Genomic DNA, 20,027 nt, shown 5'->3' with positions numbered 1-20,027 from the left:
ACAGTACCTTTCCTTTCCTTTGTGGACTAGAAAGTCACCCTTAACCTCCTAGAGCTAGAAGTTCGGATCCCGGGTAGAGAGCCACAGGTTTTTCTGTAAGACAGAAAGTTGTTCTCTCTGAACTGAGCTGACGCATCTTGACGGGTAGGAGAGTCTGACCCTGCATATGGGGACCGGAGGACGTTAGCCTGAAGGTGCAGGGAAGACAGCCAAGGCCCAGAGCAGGGAAGTGACCAGGAAGCAGTGCTTTAACAGGAGTATGGTCCACGTCTCCCTTGGTCAATGAGAGCATTTCAGCGCCTCGCACAGAACCTGGCACACAGCAGGCTTTCGAAAAAGAGGTGTGGAATGAACTAGTGGATTGCAAGGTGGAGAGTTGGGCCAGCAGACCCACTGCCCCGTTCCTGACATGGAATGCCTCAACGAGGGCAGCCCTGCTGGGAAAGGAAAGGAAGAGTGGGTAGATTTTTTTTTTTTTTTTTTTTTTTTTACAAAGGAACACTCAACAGGACTTCAAGAGTTGGCCATGGAAAGGACACGAGAGAGAGGAGAATCAAAGAAGCATACAGTCTTTTTTGGAAGAGCACTGCACTGAGAGCCGGGGCCTGACTTTGGATCCCTCTTGCTCATCTGTCCAGTAGGTATAATGTTGTGTGTCAGTTTGCTAGAACTGTCATAACAAAGTACCACAAACAGGGTGGCTTTAGACCATGGAAATTTATCGTCTTGGTTCCGGGAGCCGGAAGTCTAAAATCAAGGTGTCGGCAGGGCCGTGCTCCCTCTGAAACCTGTTCTGGAGAATCCTTCCTCGCCTTCTGGAGCTTCTGGCGCTTGCCGGCAATCCTTTGGCAATCCTTTGGCATTCCGTGGCTGATAGATGCCTCCCTCCGGTCTCTGCCTTCATTGTTATGTGGCCGTCTCCTCCCTTGGGGTCTTCCCATCTTCTTCCCATTGTGTGTGTCTGTGTCCAAATCCCCTCTTATAAGGACGCCCTACTTATAAAGCCAACCCTACTCCAATATGACCTCATTGTAGCTAATTACATCTGTAGCAACCCTGTCTCCAAATAAGGTCACATTCTGAGATACTGAGAGTTAGTACTATCTTTCTTGGTGACACAGTTCAATCCATAACCTGCCTGATTACATTGAATGAGGCAATGCATGTGAAGTCCTTTATAACTTCATGAGTTAGGCAAGTATCGGGTGATTTTAGGTATGGGACCTGCTTTTAACTTCTTGTGTGCCCTTGTTCAAATCTCCTCCCTTTTCTGAGTCTTGGTTTCTTCATCACATTTGGTCTCTACATCCTTCTCCAGAGCTCTATCCTGCAATTCTTTGCCTCTGAGGCTGGGAGATTTCAGGTCTGGGATCTGGGGAGCTGTGGGCTCACTAACAGTTGTGGGGAAGTCAGGAGGGGGAGGGAACTGGCCTGAATATCAGAAGGTCCAGCGCATCATTTGGGTACCCAGCTTCCTTCTCCAGGTAGCTGGGACCCTGGAAAGTCCTGAGTATCTTCTCTCTGTACCCCCTGGGTTAGGATAGCCCTCACCTCAGTGAGGGCTAGGAGGGAGGTCTGCTATAAATAGCATTTTCCAGTCATGTCTTCCTTCCCCTGCAGGAAACACAGCAGCCTGATGAGGCAGGAAAAAGGTGTTTCCGAAAGAGAGGCCAGGAAAGGGAGAGGATACGTGAGGATTCTGGAGCCAGATGGGTTTCCCGGGTGCTGGAAGAAAGGTACCATGGAGGCAGCTCATAGGGGCTCAGTGTCAGCTGGTGTCAGCTTCTGGGGCTGGCAGGCATATGGCCCTGCCTGGGGTCTGCCAGTCACAAACCCCATGAGAACAGCCAGTGAGAAGGGCCCAGGTTGGATTTGGGCTGGGAGACTTAGGATTTCAGGTTGAGAGAGAGGATTGCAGGTGTCACATTCATTCACTTACTGATCTGTTCGTTCATTCACTGAGCATTTTCCACAGCTTGGGGCTGAGCTAGGTGCTAAGACAAGCAGTGTGAGGCTCATTTGTAAAAAAATGGGTCTGGTATGCAAGCCAAGGATTGCACCGGAGGCAGCACCAGAGGCAGCCTTGGACTGTGGGAGGAGGGAGGAGGGGATGGTAACTGCTGGAGCGCAGGCAAGGCCTCCCAGGAGTGAGTGCCATTGGGTGCAAAGAATGAGTGTGAAGAGGAGGGAATGGGGTGGCAGGGGGTGAGAGATACCCCACTCCTCACCTCTGCTCTCCTGGGCCCATCCTTTGTCCAATGCCAGTGTCCAGGAGGGGTCTGAGGAGCTGCCCTGTCTTCTCCGTGGAGACTCTGGGCCAGTCCCTGGGATCTGCCTCTGGAGAATTGCCCCTCTCCTGGCCAGCAGAGAACATCGTCATCTCTGTGTAGAAAACATATTCGATTCTCAAGTGCCATCTCCTTGAAGAGCCCTAGAAAGTCATTAATCTTCCCCTATAAAAACAGGCTTGATTCTACTGAGGCCTCTGCAGTGGCAGATGTCACAGGCAAAAGCTCAGGCCAGCAGGCTCATCCTGGGGCAGGGGGCGATGGTGAGTCAGCCAGGAACCCAGGAGCCCTGACCCTTGGTCCCCCAGCCCTCCATGATCCGGCCAGACCACAGGGCCCCCCTTAATGGCTGGAGGGGACGGAGATAAAAACAGGCTGTCCTTTCTGTTAAAAACCCCAGAGAGGGGCGCCTGGGTGGCTCAGTCAGTTGGACGTCTGACTTCCGCTCAGGTCATGATCTCACGGTCCATGAGTTCGAGCCCCGCGTCGGGCTCTGTGCTGACAGCTCAGAGCCTGGAGCCTGCTTCAGATTCTGTCTCCCTCTCTCTCTGACCCTCCCCCGTTCATGCTCTGTCTCTCTCTGTCTCAAAAGTAAATAAACATTAAAAAAAAAAATTAAAAAAAACAAAACAAAACCCAGAGAATTCTGCTTCGGTGTCACGTTGAGATTCCTTGGCCTTCCCATGCCACCAACAGTGATGGTGAAATGCTACACTTAAACCCCAGTCATTCTTCCAGGATGGGTTGTGACTCGTACCCAACACAGGATTCCGGCGCCTTCTGAGGAATCTGGACAAATTTCACCTTGTGTGCTCCCCTTTTTTTGTGAAACAGTGCATAGTAGTTTTGGAAGAAAGACAAAAGTTGGGGTATGTGCCTGTGCAGCACCTCGCGGTCCAGCCCATGGCACAGCAGTCAGACGTGTACGGATGCTGAGTGTCCAACCATGCACAGGGGCCCCCATTAGGCCATGCTTTCAGGATATTAACTCTCCATGTGGGGATTACTTACAAATCTGACTGTGGTCCCAGAGGTCCCCTGGGTCAGCCCGAGGGAGAACTGAGGTCAGAATGACCCAGCCACCTCCAGCACACTCAACTATAACCTCCAAATTGGTACCATTCTCTGCTGGTAATCAGATGATGGGATATTTCTTGATCTTCCCAGTTTTCAGGTGGGTAAACTGAGGCCCACCTTGCCCATGCCGCTTAGATTGGAAAGAACAAGTAATGAAAGCCCAGGAGAAGCTGACTGGAATCCAGTCCCTTCACTGTAATAATACTGAGAAATGTCAAATAGGATTTTTGTTTCAAAAGAAGGGGAAGGAGTGAGGAGAATCAGGGAGGATGCATCTCTATGTAGTGTCTGGGGTTTGCTGGAGAAGGATGAAAGGGCTCCTCGGGGCCTTGGAAAGGAAGCTGTGTCCTGGGCAGTGTCTGGGGTGAGTGTGGAGCTCTGTGTGAGGGGCTCAGAGGGGCAGGAAGGAAGAGATCTGGGTGTCCAGAAATCAAGGATAAGAAGAAGGGTTCGTGTCCCCCTGCCACGTCTTAGTTGCGGGACTTTGTGTAAGTTATGTGTTCCTTCAGTGCCTTCCTCTGTGAACCGGGGATCACTTCAACCCAGCTCACCGGGCCAGCGTGAGAACTGAACGAGAGAACCCACGGAACACACCTAGTGTGGTGCCAGGCGTGCAAAGTGGTTGTTGTTAAATGCGTGGTAGCTCTTGGTGAAGCCTTGGGACCTTCTGAGCCTGCGTTTGCTCTCTGTGATTGGGGGCGATTTTCGGTCCTGCCAGCTCAGGTCAGCTGGGAGGCTTCAGTGAGATGGCGATCATAAAGTGCCAGCATGACCCGGGTTCTCAGTCACTGTCATCTTTTATCCATTGCCTCCTGCCCTTGGGAAGCTCCCAGTGCAGTCGGAGATACCACACCGGAGACTGGACACTGACATAAACCATCAAACGGTGGCTCTTCCAAGAGCCACTGCCTTGGAGCCTCAGCTGCCTTGGATGGGGGAGGCTGAGGGCCTCTGGGCGGAGTTGGCTTCTCTGACAAGAACAAGAACGGGAGCAGAGTTTTGAAGGAGGTGAGAAGCCTGCTGTGGCCTAGATGATGACCGAGGGGCCTCGCCGGTGGGCAGAGGGGAGCAGATTTGCCTTTGTAGGATTCATCCCAGAAGGGAAGGCCTGTTAGGCCAGAGCCGTGGAAGGACTGCTTGCGTCTCTCCTGTGTGGGTTTTGTTTAGAAGCCCCTGAGAACAGGATGGTGTCTGTCCACTTTGCACAGGGCCCAGTGCCATCCAGCAATAGGTGCTTGATAGAGGCTGCGTAGAGGGATTCTGGGAAAGGGAGAAAGGATCTGGCTCGCCCTTTGTCTGCATGTCCTCGCATCTTCCTATTGCTACCACCAGAGGGTGCAGTTGCCTAGCAGAAGCCAGCCAGATCCCCACGCCCTCCTTTCCTGTGCTGGCAGAAGTGAATCTTTTGGGCTGGGGAAGCAGGCCCCGCGTGTATCCCCTCTTCTCCGGACTCAAACTAAGTCTGGGGACAGGAGGTTCAGTGGCGTGGGGGATCTAGGTTTGCCTCTGGTTTCCTGGGCGGTGCCAAAAAAGTCTTGTATTCTTGATTTTGGTTCCACCTGCCACTGACACTGTCTCCCCACCAAAACCCAGCGTCCTTACCTTCTCCTTTTTAGGCTTCATTCTTCAGGATATAAAGCCCATTAAGTATCTTGGGTGACAGAACACGGAGCAGGCTAGGATGCTGTTGGTTGGCAAGAGCAAAAGGTCAAAGATTTTCCAGCCTGGGCTCTTATTCTGGGATATGCTTCCCTTTCGTTTACGAGTCTCTCAGCCGGGGTCAGCCTTTCCTCCACCATTGACACAGCCTTCCCGCTAGGCCAGGCCCACTTGCCCCGTTGCAGATGGGCAGAAGCCTCCCTAAACCACTCAGGCTGGTGGCTCTCCTGGGCCAGGGGCCCACAGGCAAGAGCCCAGTGACCCTGCATCTGGAGTGGTTTGGGGTACCAAAGGGAATGACGTACCACAGAATGAGGCAGGGGAGGAGCTGGGTTGGCGATGGGCCCTGGGTTCCTTACCCCCCAGCAGGCCCCAAGAGGCGGGGATTTAATGAAACCCTGTCTCCCATTCCTTTAGGGCCCAAGTCACTGTTCCCATGGAAAGAAACCAAGATCTCGACAATCTGGATCTCTGTTGCTGCGTGGCAACATTTCTGTCTCCCCCTCTCCGCAGAGCCCCTTTCCTGAGACAGAGGAGCCACAGAGAGCTTTGGGATCTGTGCCACGAGCCCTGAGGCCTCCCAGGACTCCTGCACAATGACGGGAAGGCCAAGCTGCCATCCCAGGCCAGCCTGGGTGCCACAGTACAGACAGTGGGCTCGGGGGACGTAGTCAGCATTTCTGCTGCATTTTCCGCCACCACAGACTTTCCCGTTGTGCTCCCCAGTCATTATTCTTTCCAGACGTCCTGAGCCCTGCCTGCATCCAGGGACTGGCTGTGGCCAGCATGGGGTGGGGCCTTGGTGCTCTGAACCTTCTCTTACTCAGACCCCAGAGAGTCCTTGACCACAGGAGCCTCCGTGGTGGACGAAGCTCACAGGTGACAGAACTTGCTGGGAGGACAGGAGTTCTGCTGTGAGTCCTTCTCCTTGTTTTAAAGACAGTGTTGGGGGTGCCTGGCTGGCTCAGTTGGTAGAGCCTAATCTTGGGGTCCTAAGTTTGAGTTCCACATTGGGTGGAGAGTTTACTTAAAAACTTAAAAAAATAAATAAAATTGAAAGAAAGAAAGAAAGAAAGAAAGAAAGAAAGAAAGAAAGAAAGAAAGAAAAAAAAAGAAAAGGAAAGAAAAGAGAAGAGGAAGACCGTGTTGGCAGTCCTTGTTGGTGGGACAGTGGGATATTGTCAACCACTGAGCTTGTCCTAAATGTAATCATTTTAATACAGCGATCACGGTGATTTGTGGACAGGAAGGAACTACCGTTCCTTCTTCCTACTGTTCCTTTATCCTTGGCCCCCAGGATAAAGGATGACAGGAACAAAGGCAAAGGCATCTGCCCCCATCACAGGTGGGGTTATACAGAAGCAGGGTGTGGACACGCAGACCTGGGTTTGATTCCTGGCTGTGCTACTTTCCAGCTGCAGAACTGACCTCGGCGCTTTAGCTTCCTTGACTGTCAGTGAAGTTACCGTGAAGACTGAAGAGAAGTCAGCCTACCAAGTAGCTGGCACGTGGTAGACAATAAAAGTTAGTTTTATTTTCCATCATTTACATTTCTAGGTTTTTCCTTCGGCATCCTTTTCCCCCACATACTGGAAAACCAGCGACAGAAACTGTTTTTCCCTGTCAGCCTATCGGCTCCCTTAGGGCAGGGCTCTGTCTGCCTCATCAGTTTGGGGTTTACTGGAGAGCAAGGGCTATATTTCCCCCAATCATCCTTGGGCCGCCATGAAGTTAGCGACTCTGCCTTGCCCATCCGACTGGGAGCTCTCTGAAGGCAGGGATGCGTTTCCTCCATCAGACTAGGAGCTGCTATGCTTGGACGCTTAGGCAGCAGGCACCGTTGTAGAGTAAGATTTCCAAGGTTGGAACAAAGACACCTAAGAATTAGAGGCAATTAGTTTTGAGAATCGTTGATCGACCAAAGAGGGCAGGTAATGAACGCCACCTATTTGGTAGGCTCTGAAGGCGTTTTTCAGGCGACAAGTATGCCTCCTGACCTTGGTGTTGGGTCCCTGTTGGCAGAAGGTGTTTCTGAGATGGAGACATCTGGAGGGCAGATGCCGAGCTGGCTGGGTTGGGTGGAGGCCTGGAAGGCTTCAGATTCCAGGCTCTGTGACTCACCCCTCCAGCACAGCAGCCAGCCAGCAGCTGGGCTGCCGGGGTTGGTGAGGCAGGCCCGGCTGGACAGTGGTGCCCTCCCATTGGGCACAGCCGCATCTCAGCAGGAAAAGACCGAAGGGACCCTGGCAGGGACTGACTGCTTGGTGTAACTGCCTTCCCACACCAGTCTCAAGCTTCCCTGTGAATGGGGCTGAGAACGTCGTTCTGAGCAGGTCCTTCCGAGAACATACATAAACGTAGATTGTGGCCACTTCTTTCTGTGGGCCCAGGGGGACTCCCAGGCTGTTGGTGCTTATGGATGGCAGTGAGCTGGCCTGGAGGGGGCAGGCAGGGAGTTGTGGGACAAGTCCCGTCTATGGTGTTTGTCGATAAGAGACCAGTGACTCACCAGGAAGGAAGGTGGGTTCTGAAGTCAAACACCTGAGTCCAGATCCCGGACCCTCCTTGCCTGGATGATCTCGGACAATCATTTAAGCATCAGTTTCCTCTGCTGAAAAGCGGGGATGAAAACAGCACAGGGTGGTGGGTGGATCAATGAGGTAATGCACAAGCAAGTGCTTTGTAGACAGTTTTGCCAGAATACATGGTTATGAGTGTTAGGCTGACCCCCTGACTGAGCTGTCCTGATCTTGCGGTGAAGTCCTAAGGGCAGATGTGTGGGGGAAGTGACAGACTAATCGAGAGGTGACGGGAGAGTCAGAGGGTGTAGACGTGCTTACCAAGCCCATATGGGAGCTGAGGGTTGCTGCCTCTGGTCCCACGCCTCCTGCGCACCCACAGCAGCAGGAAACATTTGTTCCCCGGAGAAATCTCCTCCAAGAGCCTCCGGGCACGGGACCCAGGCTGGATGACAGAGGGCCGCTTGCTCACTTGCATAGGCTGTCATTATCCCGATGTGATTTTCTCTGGCATCGTCCAGTCCGGGAGAAGCTGTTGGATCTGGGCCAGGGGGAAAGTACTCGAGGCGCTGACTCCCAGGTGCAACTTGTGTCTGCCTCAGGTGCCAGGGGCACGGCAAGGTGAACCCCAGGACCCGCCAAACCTGAAAGAGAGAGGGAGCCAGGGAATCCGATGCCCAGATTGTGTGCGGAGGCCACCTGTGTCTCTGGGACTGTCACCCTACTTCTGAGTCCATTTCCTCATCTGCAAAGTGAGGGCATCGATTCCTGTTTCAGTGGGTGTTGTAAGGATAAAAGGAGGGAACGTGGGAAAGAGAAAGCTTCGGAGGGCAGGACGCTGCGGTAGCGACAGAGTCTCTGTAGGCCGACTGAGCCGCTTGGGATTCGAGACCCTTCTGCACCACCGAGCCTTCAGCCTCGCCCTGGGGGCTGTCCGGGGAGGAATAGTGAGTCTAAGCTCCCCCGCTTTTTAGCAGTGAGGCTTTACCCTTCTGAGGCTCAGTGTCCTTACCTGTAAAGGGAGTGTATGTTTCTTATTGCCGCTGTCACAAATTACCACAAACTTGGTGGCTTAGAACAACACAAATTCATTACCGCGCAGCTCTGGTGGGAGGGGGGCAGTCACTAGGCTAAAATCAAGACCCTGGCAGGGTTGCTGCGTTCCTTTCTGATTCGGTTCCCTTGCCTTTCCCAGATTCTAGAAGCCACTCTCACTCTTTGGTTCTGGGCCCCTTCCCTTAGCTTCAAAGCCAGCGACAGCAGGTCAAGTCCTCATGCTGCCACATTTCTGCTACTCTGCAGCGGGAAGCGGTCTCTGCTTTTAAGGACTCGTGTGATTAGATTGGGCCCACCTGGATAATCCAGGCTAATCTCCCCATCTCAGCGTCCTTAACCCTGAATACATCTGCAAAGACCCTTTGGCACTTCAGGCAACATTTTCATGGGTTCTGAGTACTAGGGCACGGATAGCTTTGGGGTCTATTGTTCTGCCTCCCATAGGGAATAATAAAGGTCCCTACCATACAGGATTCTTGGGACGAAGAAATACACATTTTAAAAGGATAATACGTGTAAAGTGACTGATGTATACTAAGTGCTCCATGAATGTTTGGTTATTTATTACCATTACTCTGTAAGTTATTAATGGCACTTTTCTAAGGGAGAAGGTACAGGTTCTGGTTTCCACTAGGCCCTGTCACTCTCCCTCCCTGTGCCTCGATTTCTTCTGCCAGGAGAGGAGAAGCGGATCCTGATCTTGGCAGCTGTGACTCCAGGCCTGGGAGATACACAAAGTTTCCCTTGTGTTGTGTGAGAGCGGCTGCCAGCAGCGGGCACGGGGCCCGGCCCATGGCTATCCCAGGGACACAGCATTCACCGAGATCACAAGGGAACAGAAGGGCCCCTTCTTCAGAGGGCAGAGAGGTTCCAAGCGGATCCCTGCAGGAACTGAACCCCTCTGTGGGAAAGAATCGCTTCTGTTGTGAAGCAGCCTCACTATTTGCAGAGCGTTTTACAATCATTTTTATTAGCAGAGCCCCTGAGACCTGAGCATAATAGAAGGGCTGTCACCCACCCCCTGCCTCTCTGGGGGAAACTGAGGCCTGCACAGTTGGAGGCAGGACCCCAGGCCACGAGATGAGGTGGATTTGACCTCTAAGGGCCTTGTAGATTCAGACCAGCGTTTTACAGGCGCCAGACACTCCCCCCAACCCCCAGTTCACTGAACTGAACCAGAAATTAACACCCAATGCCTCTCAGCACCTCTCAGACTTTTCTTTAAAAGACCAATTTGAAATGCAGCCACCCTCTTTCATATCCAGGCTCCGGCTGGTCCTTTCTTTCAGATACTGGCCGTGCCCCCTTCCCTCTGAACTTCTTCTCAGAAGCCCTGAACTCTTCTCATCATGCCCAGACTCCTTCCTGTGGGCTCCAGGGGGCTCACATGCTCTACCCCACTGCCCAGCACTCTCCCAACACGCGCACTGCGTGATGGTTTCTGCAGAAGGGCCAAGGGCAAGCTACCTCTCCTGGCACTTCAACTGCTCATTGTGTCCTCTGAGGACTCCCTCCCCATGCCCCACGGAACAGCCAGTAGCTGCTTCTACATCCCAGTTCGCTGTGAAGGCCTGCAGGTGGCCCAGTGCCTTCAGAAAGGCTTCCCACCAAGCCCACCACCACCCCTCCCCCATCACCCCTCCCCCCCTCGTCCCCCACCACCCTGAACACTTGGCTTCCCCTGCCCCTCAGTGCTCAGGGATACTCAGCTGTCACATGGCTCTGTACCCCTCCCTTGTACTTAGGCTGTGCTCCTCCGCAGGGAGATGGAGATACTACCATTTCCATCCGGCAGCCTGCCCCTCCCTGGGTCTGCCGTAGTAGCATTCGCCCACAGAGCTTTCATACACAGACCACCGGCCTCCCTTGGGAAATGGCAGTGTTGCCCCACAGGTCCCCCAACCCATGGTTCCTTTAGTCCCCTAAATTCTAACTAGGGTTTTCTTTCCTGATTGACAGACTCATTACAGGAAAATAGAAAAGCATTAAGTAGCCATAATCCCCCTCTCCAGAAGCAGGTGCTGTTCACATTTCCTTCTAGTCTTTTCTCTTTTTATTTTTTTTAAGTTTATTTATTGATTTTGAGAGAGAGAGAGCTTGTGGGGGTGGGGGGGGAGAGAGGTGGAGAGAGAGGGAGAGAGAGAATCCCCAGCAGGCACTCAACACAGGGCTTGATCCCATGAACTGAGCCAAAATCAAGAGTCAGATGCTTAACTGAGCACGCAGGCGCCCCATAATCTTTTCTCTCTCTCTGTTTATTTTATTTTTGAGAGAGAGAGAGACAGAGCATGAGTGGGGGAGGGGCAGAGACAGAGAGGGAGAGAGAATCGAAGCAGGGTCCAGGCTCTGAGCTGTCAGCACAGAGCCCAACGCGGGTCTCAATCAAACTCATGAACCACGTGATCATGAGCTGAGACGAAGTCAGACGCTTAACCCACTGAGCCACCCAGGCACCCCTCTTTTCTCTTTTTAAAGACAAGTTTGTCTCCTCACAGTTGGTATCATACCCTGCATACAATTTCCTGGTTTTGCTGTTTTACTTAATATGATCATAATATTTTCCATATCAAAACTCCGTATGCATCATTTTTAACATTTTTTCATATGGATATACCATAATTTGCTCAACTATTTGGGATTCCTCCTCGCTTATAATCCCCAGACCACAGGGGGATGACTTCATCAGTGTTTTGGAATAGTTGCCTCCTCTCCCCTACCACCCCAGCCACCAGAAGATAAAAGACATGACCAGCTGCTCTTTATGGGACTCTGATTAGGATCTTAGCATCACACTCCCCCCCTCCCCCGCCCCCCCCCCCCACCGCCCTTCCTGCCTCACACCATGGGAAAGCCATCAGCTGCAGGGGGGGAGCTGACAAACACCCCACCCTGTTCCCGGGGAACCAGCTTCTGTTGGTGCAGGGGGTTATCTCTGTTGTTTGTTTTCTGATGGTGCTGTTCCCACACTTGGGGGCATGGGCTGGGCCAGAGGGACCTTGACCTGCGGAGATCACTGCCTGCTCTGGAGGAAATGGGCTACCAGGTGCAGGGCTCGACAGGTGTAGCTGGATGGGCTGTGCCGCCCCTGTTGGGACTACTGGCGGTAGAGGTGAAAGAGGCGCCTCCGGGATCCATTTGGTCTAATTTAACCAATAGTAAAGATCTACTGTGTGTATACATGGCATTCATGTGGCCGAGGTTGCCAGAGGCACGGAGAGGTGGAACTTACAACTCCCTGGGATCTCTTCAAATGCAGCTTGGCCAGGGTCCACCCAGGAGATGCTGTGGCTTCCTCCCAATACATAGATATACCTGCTTTCTTAGGGTCTGTACCAAAAGCTTTGCACCCTTCATATTTGTAAGGCCCTGGATTCACATCTACAGTGTCCGCTCTCTGTATGATACAGAGCAAAGGCTACCGATCCACATGAGGATCAAAACCGGGAGACTGAGCCCCACTGAGTGCTTTGACCAGCCGTGTGGTATGTATCACCACCCCCCCTTCATTGAGACCCCGCGATGAAAAGCTGCATAGCCACCTCTGAGAGCCTGGACGGTGTGCAGTCATGGGCTGCCCCGGCTGTGCGTCAAAGGAGCAATGGAGTGTGGGCATCCCAGGCTGACAGAGAAGGCAGACCTTGGGGGCTGGAGTGAAGAGGTGCTGGGGGGCAGCTCCTGAGGCCCTCCCTCTGCTCTTCTAGCCCAGAGCAAGCCCCCCGGTGCAGTTGTGGTCCTGGGGCAGCTCGTCTTTTCCCTAGTTAACCGTATCCTGTGCATAGATCTGGGCTGCCAACCCCAGAACCCTGGAACGCTGCTTTCCATGATACTCAAAGCCTACCTATTAACATAGCATCAGCAAACCCCTCTGCACTCCCCAAGGCTGCAGCTTGTTAGGTGCCGTATGTGTTCTTTCTGAGTTGTGGGTGCTGACATGGCTGGTCACATCTGGGTCCAGTACATTCTTGTCAGGGCCTCCGTGGCTGCAAGGACACACATGACCACAGTCATGCTACCCACATAATGGGCTCAGGCACACGTGGGTTTGGTAACGGCTGTGACTATTAGGCATGTAGTTTTAGCTCCTTAGCCTCAGTTACCACATCTGTAAAATAGGAGTATTAATCATACGCACTACATAAAGTTGTAAGGACTCAGTAAGATGACACAGGCAACACATATTTGCACAGGTCTCATCCCAAGAGTATGTGCTCAGGAAAGAGGGCTTGGTTGCAGCGGTTTCTGGGTCCTCATGCTGTTCATTGATCCCTCTCTTCCCTAGAGCATCTGTCTGGTCTGAAAGTCCAGATGTGCCTCGTGCACACACAGAAGTTTCTGGAGGTCCCTCTAGGTCACTGGGCTTGAATGACAGGCCCAGGGGAGGAAAGTCAGACTGAAAGGCACGATAGGTGGGCCTGGAGCCCAGACAGCTGTGCAGGGTGAGGCCTCCTAAGCTCCCCACTCCTCCCAGCTGCTTCCCGTTTGTCGCAGGACACCTGGGGAGAACCACATTTCCTCCCTGCACTGGACAAACCCAGGCTCTTCCTCCACCCCTAAGACTTCTGTTCAGAACCATCTGCAGTCCTCAGGGCTGAGAGCTTGTCTGCAGTGAACAGCCAGCCCTGGCCAGAGATGCTCAGACCCTTCAAGGTCTGTGGCTGATTTTGGGTGGGTTCCTGTGGCAGCTTGGTCCAGTGGGAGTCTGCCTGGTCACCTCCTGCCACCCCGGGGCAACAAGGGGTCACTGTTGTCAGCTATCAGGCAGCTCCTCTGAGGCCAGGGCCTACCCCAAAGGGGCTTTGGTTTATGAAGGTCTTGGATGTCTGAAACTAACATCACCTTCAGTTCTTGAAGCAGATGACTCCAGCCATCTGAAAGCATGCATGTTCACATAGCACCAGGGATGCTCAAAGGGGGTCGTGGACCTCTGAGGTGGATAAGTTAGCCTTCTCTTCACTTTTGAGGTTACTGAAGATCTCCTCTTGCCATCTGACAACATATAAAACATTCTGGATCACCAAGATTATGTCTGTGTTAAAAAGAAAATTACCTAGGGAGAAACAGGGCAAGTAAATGCAGTTGCGTGGGTTTGAACGGGGTTTCTTTGCTCAACAGGACACTATAGGCAAGGGGCGACACTGGAAAAGAATATGAAAATTAAATGATAAAATGCAATGGCATTAATTTTCTGACCCTGAAGTTCATAGGGTAGTTACGCAGAATGTCCTGACTCTTCGGAAATAAACATTAAAGGGATCAGGCACGATGGCAGAATGTCAGTGATTTGCTCTCAGATGTTTTAGGGGAACGCAGTTCTTTGTACTAAACCTTGGAACTTCTCTCTAATTTTAAGATGGCTTCTAAAAAGTGAATAAAAAATAAATAAGTAGAAAAGGTTAAACAGGCACACATACAAAGTAAAACAAAACAACCTCCCCAACCCCAAAACAAAAAATCAGTAGCTTTCCATAGGCCTGGCCTGAGCTTTTTTTCCTATTTGGAACATCTGGGGTCATTTAAGTATATCTCCACTATCTTTTGCTATTTTAGGCAAGGTTTGAATTCATATGGTCCAAGTGATTGACCCAAGACAGTGTTGAGGAATACATTTATCACGAATCAGTCACAAACCTAGGGGGGGTCAGGTTCTCGCCACAGATTCAGAGGTCATACATAGGCACTGGGGGGGAGGGGGCTTAGGGTGAAAGCAGTTCATCACCTCTGCATTTGGAAGTTCCCTCTGTCTCCCTTGTCACCGTTCTCCCTTAGCTCAGCTGGACACCTCCCAAGACCAAGGCAGTATAAAAAGAATGAAGGCTTGGAGGCAGAAACCCAGATCTTTTAACCATTGGGCAAGTTAGTGTACGTCTGTAGTTTTAAATTTGCAGTTTCACCTGTGAAATACAGATTACCACCTGGCCTGCCTAGCTCATAGGATTATCATAAGAGCCAAATGAAATAATACATGTAAAACTGTTTTAACTGTAAAATACTGTATTTGTTTGATTTATTATGATTTATAACTTATTGTTTATTTGACTTGTTATTTATTATACTAGAGAAACGATAGCCATCCTGGGTGGGACCTCCTCTAGATGCTTGTGTGTCCTGATTAAGCTGACCTGGAAAACACCAAACAAAAAAATTGGAGCAGGTGGAAGGAAGCATGTTCCCTCCCTACCTGGTAGGAGCCCATGGCCTACATGTAGGCTGTGCCCAGGGCACATCCAACAACCGCAAAGATCAAGCAAACTGCCAGGGCCAGGCCCCTCTTTCCAGACATCAGGGGAATGCCTGGCAAAATAGCCCTGAAGTCTGTCCCCCTCTGGTTCCAGAGGGCATCTGGTCACAAACCCTGATCCTTGCCTCTGGCCTCTGCAGGTCGGCCCCATGGGAAGTACAGGTCTGCCTATGGGAAGAGGCCCCATGCCAACTAAGAGTGTCTGTCCTCAGAGTGGACAGGGATAAGCCTTCAGGGCTGTGCATAGTGAAACCACAGACTGGGGACGTTTGCCTGGTGCCCTGGGGGTGGGATGAAGCTGTATCATCCTGTTTACAGCTGGGCCTATGCCGGAGGGTCTCTCCAGTTCTGCCTCAGAAGAGGCACCATGCGTAAAGTCTCCCGCCCTCTCTGGATCTGTTCTCTGAGTGGAGGCTTGCTCCTGGAAGCCCAGGTACAGCAGGAATGTTGCCTCCGCCGGTTCTCCACCCGAGGAACCTCAGGCCTGACGGCCTGGCCTATTTTCTACCATTAGCCCTGCAGCTGCCTGTGCTCTGCTGCTGACCCTGGTTGTTCGTTGCTAAGGCAACAAAGCCCTCCAGCTTCCTGAGCTCCACAGAATCTCAGGCACCCATTTCCGCCAGGGTGGAGGTGCCCTGTGACTACTTCTGTCCCAGCCAAAGGGCTGTATCAGGCCTGCTGGGTCTGACAGCCATTGATTTTGATAGAACACAGTGGTCAGCGTGTACCGTGGGCTATAGGAGCTCAGAGGCACCCAGTCCTGGGTCTCTACATTTGCCTTTGGGACTAAACATAGCTGCAGTGGCAATGTGAGACGGTGGAAGTCGGGCTGACCTCCCTGAGCCTCATTTTCATTAGTAAAGTGGAGATAGTGGCCGGATTGCCATGAGAATCAAATGAGATAATGGACGTGATGATGTAGGCAGGGTTCCCAGCGCGGTGCCTGACACATGGTAGGTATCCAATAAATAAAAGACAGCTCCCTTTCCTAATGTTGTCATGGCACAGACCAATGTCAAGCATCTATCGAGCAACCTTCCATGTTCCAGGTACTGCCAGGCTCCAAGTGTGAGGAATGCAGACCCTGCCGGGCAAGTGTTAGCAGCACAGCTGAGGAGTCAGGCCTCTTGCCACGCTGAGATCACAGTCAAAAGGGGACCGCAGATTAAGCGCCCTGGACCCGTCCTTGGGTCTCTGGCTATGGCAGCCCAGCAACATAACCGCAGGGACCCCTCAGTTATCCACAGTCAAGATCTAGGGGCCTGGCCTGGCTTTCTGGCCTGCCTAGAATCACTTATTATAGCTTTTATTTTTCTTTTGTAGCAAATTTCCCTTCCTATTTTGGTTTTGTTTATCCACTCTTAAAGTGGGATTACATAGGAATTTATCCTAAGTAAGTGATCAGCAATGTGTACAAAGATCTAGCTGCAAGAATGTTCTCTGCAGGGTTGTTTATCACAGTGGAGACGTTACACACAATCTGAGCGGAAACAATAGCAGACGCGTGAACGGTGCCTCGGACGGGCCATCTAGCGGAAAGGGGGGTCTTTGCGGGTGCTGTGCCCACATCGGGAATTATCCGCAGCTCGTTCATTCCACTCACATTCCATGAGCACCTTACGGGCAAAAGGCCTGTGCAAGAGAGTGTCTCAGTCCAGTTGTTCACAGACAGCAGTGTGGTCAGAGATTAAAGGGAAAAAGCGTGGGATCTCTGATGGGAGAATCTTTGGTCACCTCAAGCCTGAGGCAGGCAGCATGCCATGTGGTGGGGTTCCGTGGTGGCCGGACATCTCCAGTGCACAGGACTGTGTGTCCCACGCTGGCTTCCCGAGAGCAGTTATGAGGCAGGGTAAGTTCAAGACTCGGAGTCTAGATACCTGGGTTCTAATTCCCCTTGGCCTCTGCTGCCGTCACCGAGGGGGGAGCAGTAATACCTGTGTGAGCTACTGCCAACGAGTCCTTATAAGACCACAAACGAGGCAGTACAGTGGCCCTCTCTAAACTGGGAAGGGAGGGACACAGATTAATTTTTCCAGAACAATGAGATCCTCCTTCCTTGAGTAGATGCCCTGGGACGTGGGGTGGTATCTGGCTTTGTTCTTTTTGGGAATCACTTCTCTTTCCACCCCAGTAGCCGTGTCCTCTCTGGCCGCCTGGCTCTTGTCCCTCCCTGTCCCGTCCCATCTTTTCCAGTAGTATCCTCGGAGAAGCCTGGGCCAGGCACTGTTAGCCCAGGGCCGGTGTGGTCTGAAACCACTGTCATCACTGGGGAGGTTCCATGGATGAGCCCTCCCCTTGAAAGTCAATAAACAAACTTTGTTTAAAGCCCTGACATAGTGTTTATTTGTGTCGGTCGAGCTCAGATTGAATTACATGGGCACAGGGCCTGTCCCTGAGGAATTTAGCATCTAGGCCAGACACCCTGGCTGATTGAGAGAACAAACAGACAGCAGGACATCAGGGCAAGGCAGGCCACAGGGAGCTGACACTTGAATTCCCAGAATATGGCTGCTAACCCCAGAGAATTTTTCATCTCCTGATGAGAGTGTGTGTGTGTGTGCACACGTGCACACACACACACACACGCGCGCGCGCGCACGTGCATGCCCCTATGCCATATTCACATTCTTTCAAGGGGAAGGAAAGAAGGAGGGAAGGAGAAAAAGAAGGAAGGAAAGGAAACCAAAACAAATCTTTGAAGAGGGGACATGTGACCCCAGATAAACCCATATGCTGCTCCCGCCCTGCCCTCTAGACCAGCTCTTCCTAGCACAGCCCCTAACCGGGAGCTGTTGTCACCTCCCCCACATCTCTGTCACACATACCTGCCTCACTGTCTTGCAGTCAGGGCCCTCCATAATGATAGAGGGAGGCCCAATTTGTCTTCTGCCCCAGGCCAGCCTGCTTTTCCCCTGTGGTTGGCTCCAGATGTGGCTCCCGGGGGCATGGCCACCAGAAAGCCCAGACCAGCTCAGCAGTGGGCTTGCCAGCTGCCGGCCCTGGCAGCTTGGGTGGCTTACCATGGTCTCCACTGACTCTGGGGACACACATTTCCCAGGAGGCAGCTGGTGTGTGGCTATATCAGAGCCACTGCCCACCCTGCCCAGGGGGGTGAAGGGGAAATTTGTCAGCAGACCTCTAGCTGCCCTGACCCAGCCCTGGGGCCCACCCAGTCTCTAGACAGCCCGGTTAGCCCAGTCCACCAGGAGTCTCTGTCCAAGAGATCCCAGGACAGGCTGGTATAGGAGAGTGGACACTGGGGCCAGGTTCGCTGAGTGCAAATTCTGATGTCTGCTCTTTCTAGCTGTGTGATGTTGAGCACGTTATTGAACTTCTCTGAGCCTTTGTTTCTTCATCTATAAAATGAAGATAATAATAGTACCTACCTCCTAGGGTTCTTATGATGATTTAATGAGCTAATATATGAGAAGTATATTAAATAGTGTCAGGTATATGATGAAAGCCATGGGCATTGTGTACAAAACATATGCATGCCATTCAGGGGATGCCTGGATCCCAAGAATCCCTGACTTGGGCAGACTGTGGAGTACTACTTATAGGCATTTATTGATCACTCTTGAGTCTGGGGAGTCTCTCCTGGACAAAGCCCAGGAGGGGAAACAAAATGTAGGGTTAGCTTCAGGGGCTCACCATCGGACAAAGAAGATAAGCCACACATATTCCATAACCTAAGGTAAGAAGTGTTAAGTCCCTGAGAATCAGGGGAGTTTCAAGGACAGGGACATTATTTCCCTAGAGAAATCCAAGAAGGCTGCACAGAGGGGGTGGCATAGAAATGGACCCGGTAGGATGACGGGTGTGAGCCAGATGGCTGTTCATGCAGAAGGAGCAGTGTGACCCAGTGCCGAGTCAGAGTGGGCAACCCAGAGAGTTTGTGCTGGTCACCTGTACCAGCAGGTCTGGCTTAAGCTCACAGATCGTTTATTGGATACAGTGGTAACTCACTGAACTCTGGTGGGAAGGCTGGAGAACCAGGTTTGGAAAACCTGCAGGTTCTAAGGGAAGCTGGCATCCCAAACCCCAGCCTGAGTCATGCCACAAGAAGCCTGCTCGGGCCAACTCTGCTACCACTGCCACAAACTAGATCGAACCACCAATATGCCTGCCGCCACCACCACCAGCCATGTGAGTTCGGATCCTCCCAGCCTCTTTTCATTGTCTGCACAGCTCAGAGTCTCAGGCATAAGGGAGCCGAGCTGATGCGCTTGTTGTCAGCCCCACATCACTCTGGCCTCTGCTCTCTGCTTGGGGCACCTCTTAGTTTCATGGGAGTTTCAGAAAGAGGAAAGTGTTCCCTTTTCTATTTTCTGGAAGACATTATGTAAAACTGGTGTTAATTCTCCTTTAAATAAATGTTCGTGTAATTCAGTGCAATCATTTGGGCCGGGAGATTGCATTTGGGGGAGTTTTCAAATTATGAATTCAATTTCCTTCATAATTGTAGGCTATTAAAATTACCTACGTCCTATTAGATGAATTACGGTAGTTTGTATTTTTTGAGTAATTGGTCAGTTTTGTCCAAGTTGTCAAATTTATTTGCGTAAAATTGTTCATAGCATTTCCTTATTATCCTTTTGATGTTTGCAGGGTCTGTAGTGATATTCCATTTGATTCCATATATTAGTAACTTATGTCTTCTGTCTCTTTCTCTTTGTCAGTCTTGCTAAAAGTTTGTCCATTCTACTGATCTTTTAAAAGAATTAGCTCTTTGTTAAATTGATTGTCCTTATTGTTTTTCTGTTTACAATTTATTGCTTTCTGTCCTTTTTTTAAGATTTTATTTGATTTTTAAATGTTTATTTATTTATTTATTTATTTTATTTTATTTTTTAAAAATTTTTTTAACGTTTATTTATTTTTGAGACAGAGAGAGACAGAGCATGAACAGGGGAGGGTCAGAGAGAGGGAGACACAGAATCTGAAACAGGCTCCAGGCTCTGAGCCGTCAGCACAGAGCCCGACGCGGGGCTCGAACTCACAGACCGCGAGATTGTGACCTGAGCCGAAGTCGGCCGCTCAACCGACTGAGCCACCCAGGCGCCCCTGTTTATTTATTTTTAAGAGAGAGAACACAAGCGGGAAGAGGCAGATAGAGAAGGGGAACACAGAGTCTGAAGCAGTCTCTGTGCTGGCAGCAAAGAACCCAGTGCGGGGCTTGAACCACAGGCT

The 20,027-nt window shown here is 51.4% G+C and overlaps 1 protein-coding gene across 2 annotated transcripts in view; it reads left to right on the top strand.

Moving 5' to 3' along the window:
• Window positions 1-20,027, top strand: part of NAV1 (neuron navigator 1) — a 247,991-nt gene that overhangs the window by 12,884 nt on the left and 215,080 nt on the right. Inside the window, exon 2 of one of the 2 annotated variants that reach the window (XM_086694516.1) lies at window positions 497-637. The exons of the other annotated variant lie outside the window; for it this stretch is intronic. The gene's annotated coding sequence lies outside the window, so the exon portion shown is untranslated. The remainder of the gene's footprint in view (window positions 1-496; window positions 638-20,027) is intronic. 2 annotated transcript variants of the gene reach the window in all.

The sequence above is a fragment of the Puma concolor genome, chromosome E4 (assembly GCF_028749965.1).
Source record: "Puma concolor isolate L17-30 chromosome E4, mPumCon1.1.hap2, whole genome shotgun sequence".
In the NCBI taxonomy this organism is placed as follows: domain Eukaryota; kingdom Metazoa; phylum Chordata; class Mammalia; order Carnivora; family Felidae; genus Puma; species Puma concolor.
Note: the sequence above shows the minus strand (reverse complement) of the source record. Positions and strands in the feature narration are given on the sequence as shown.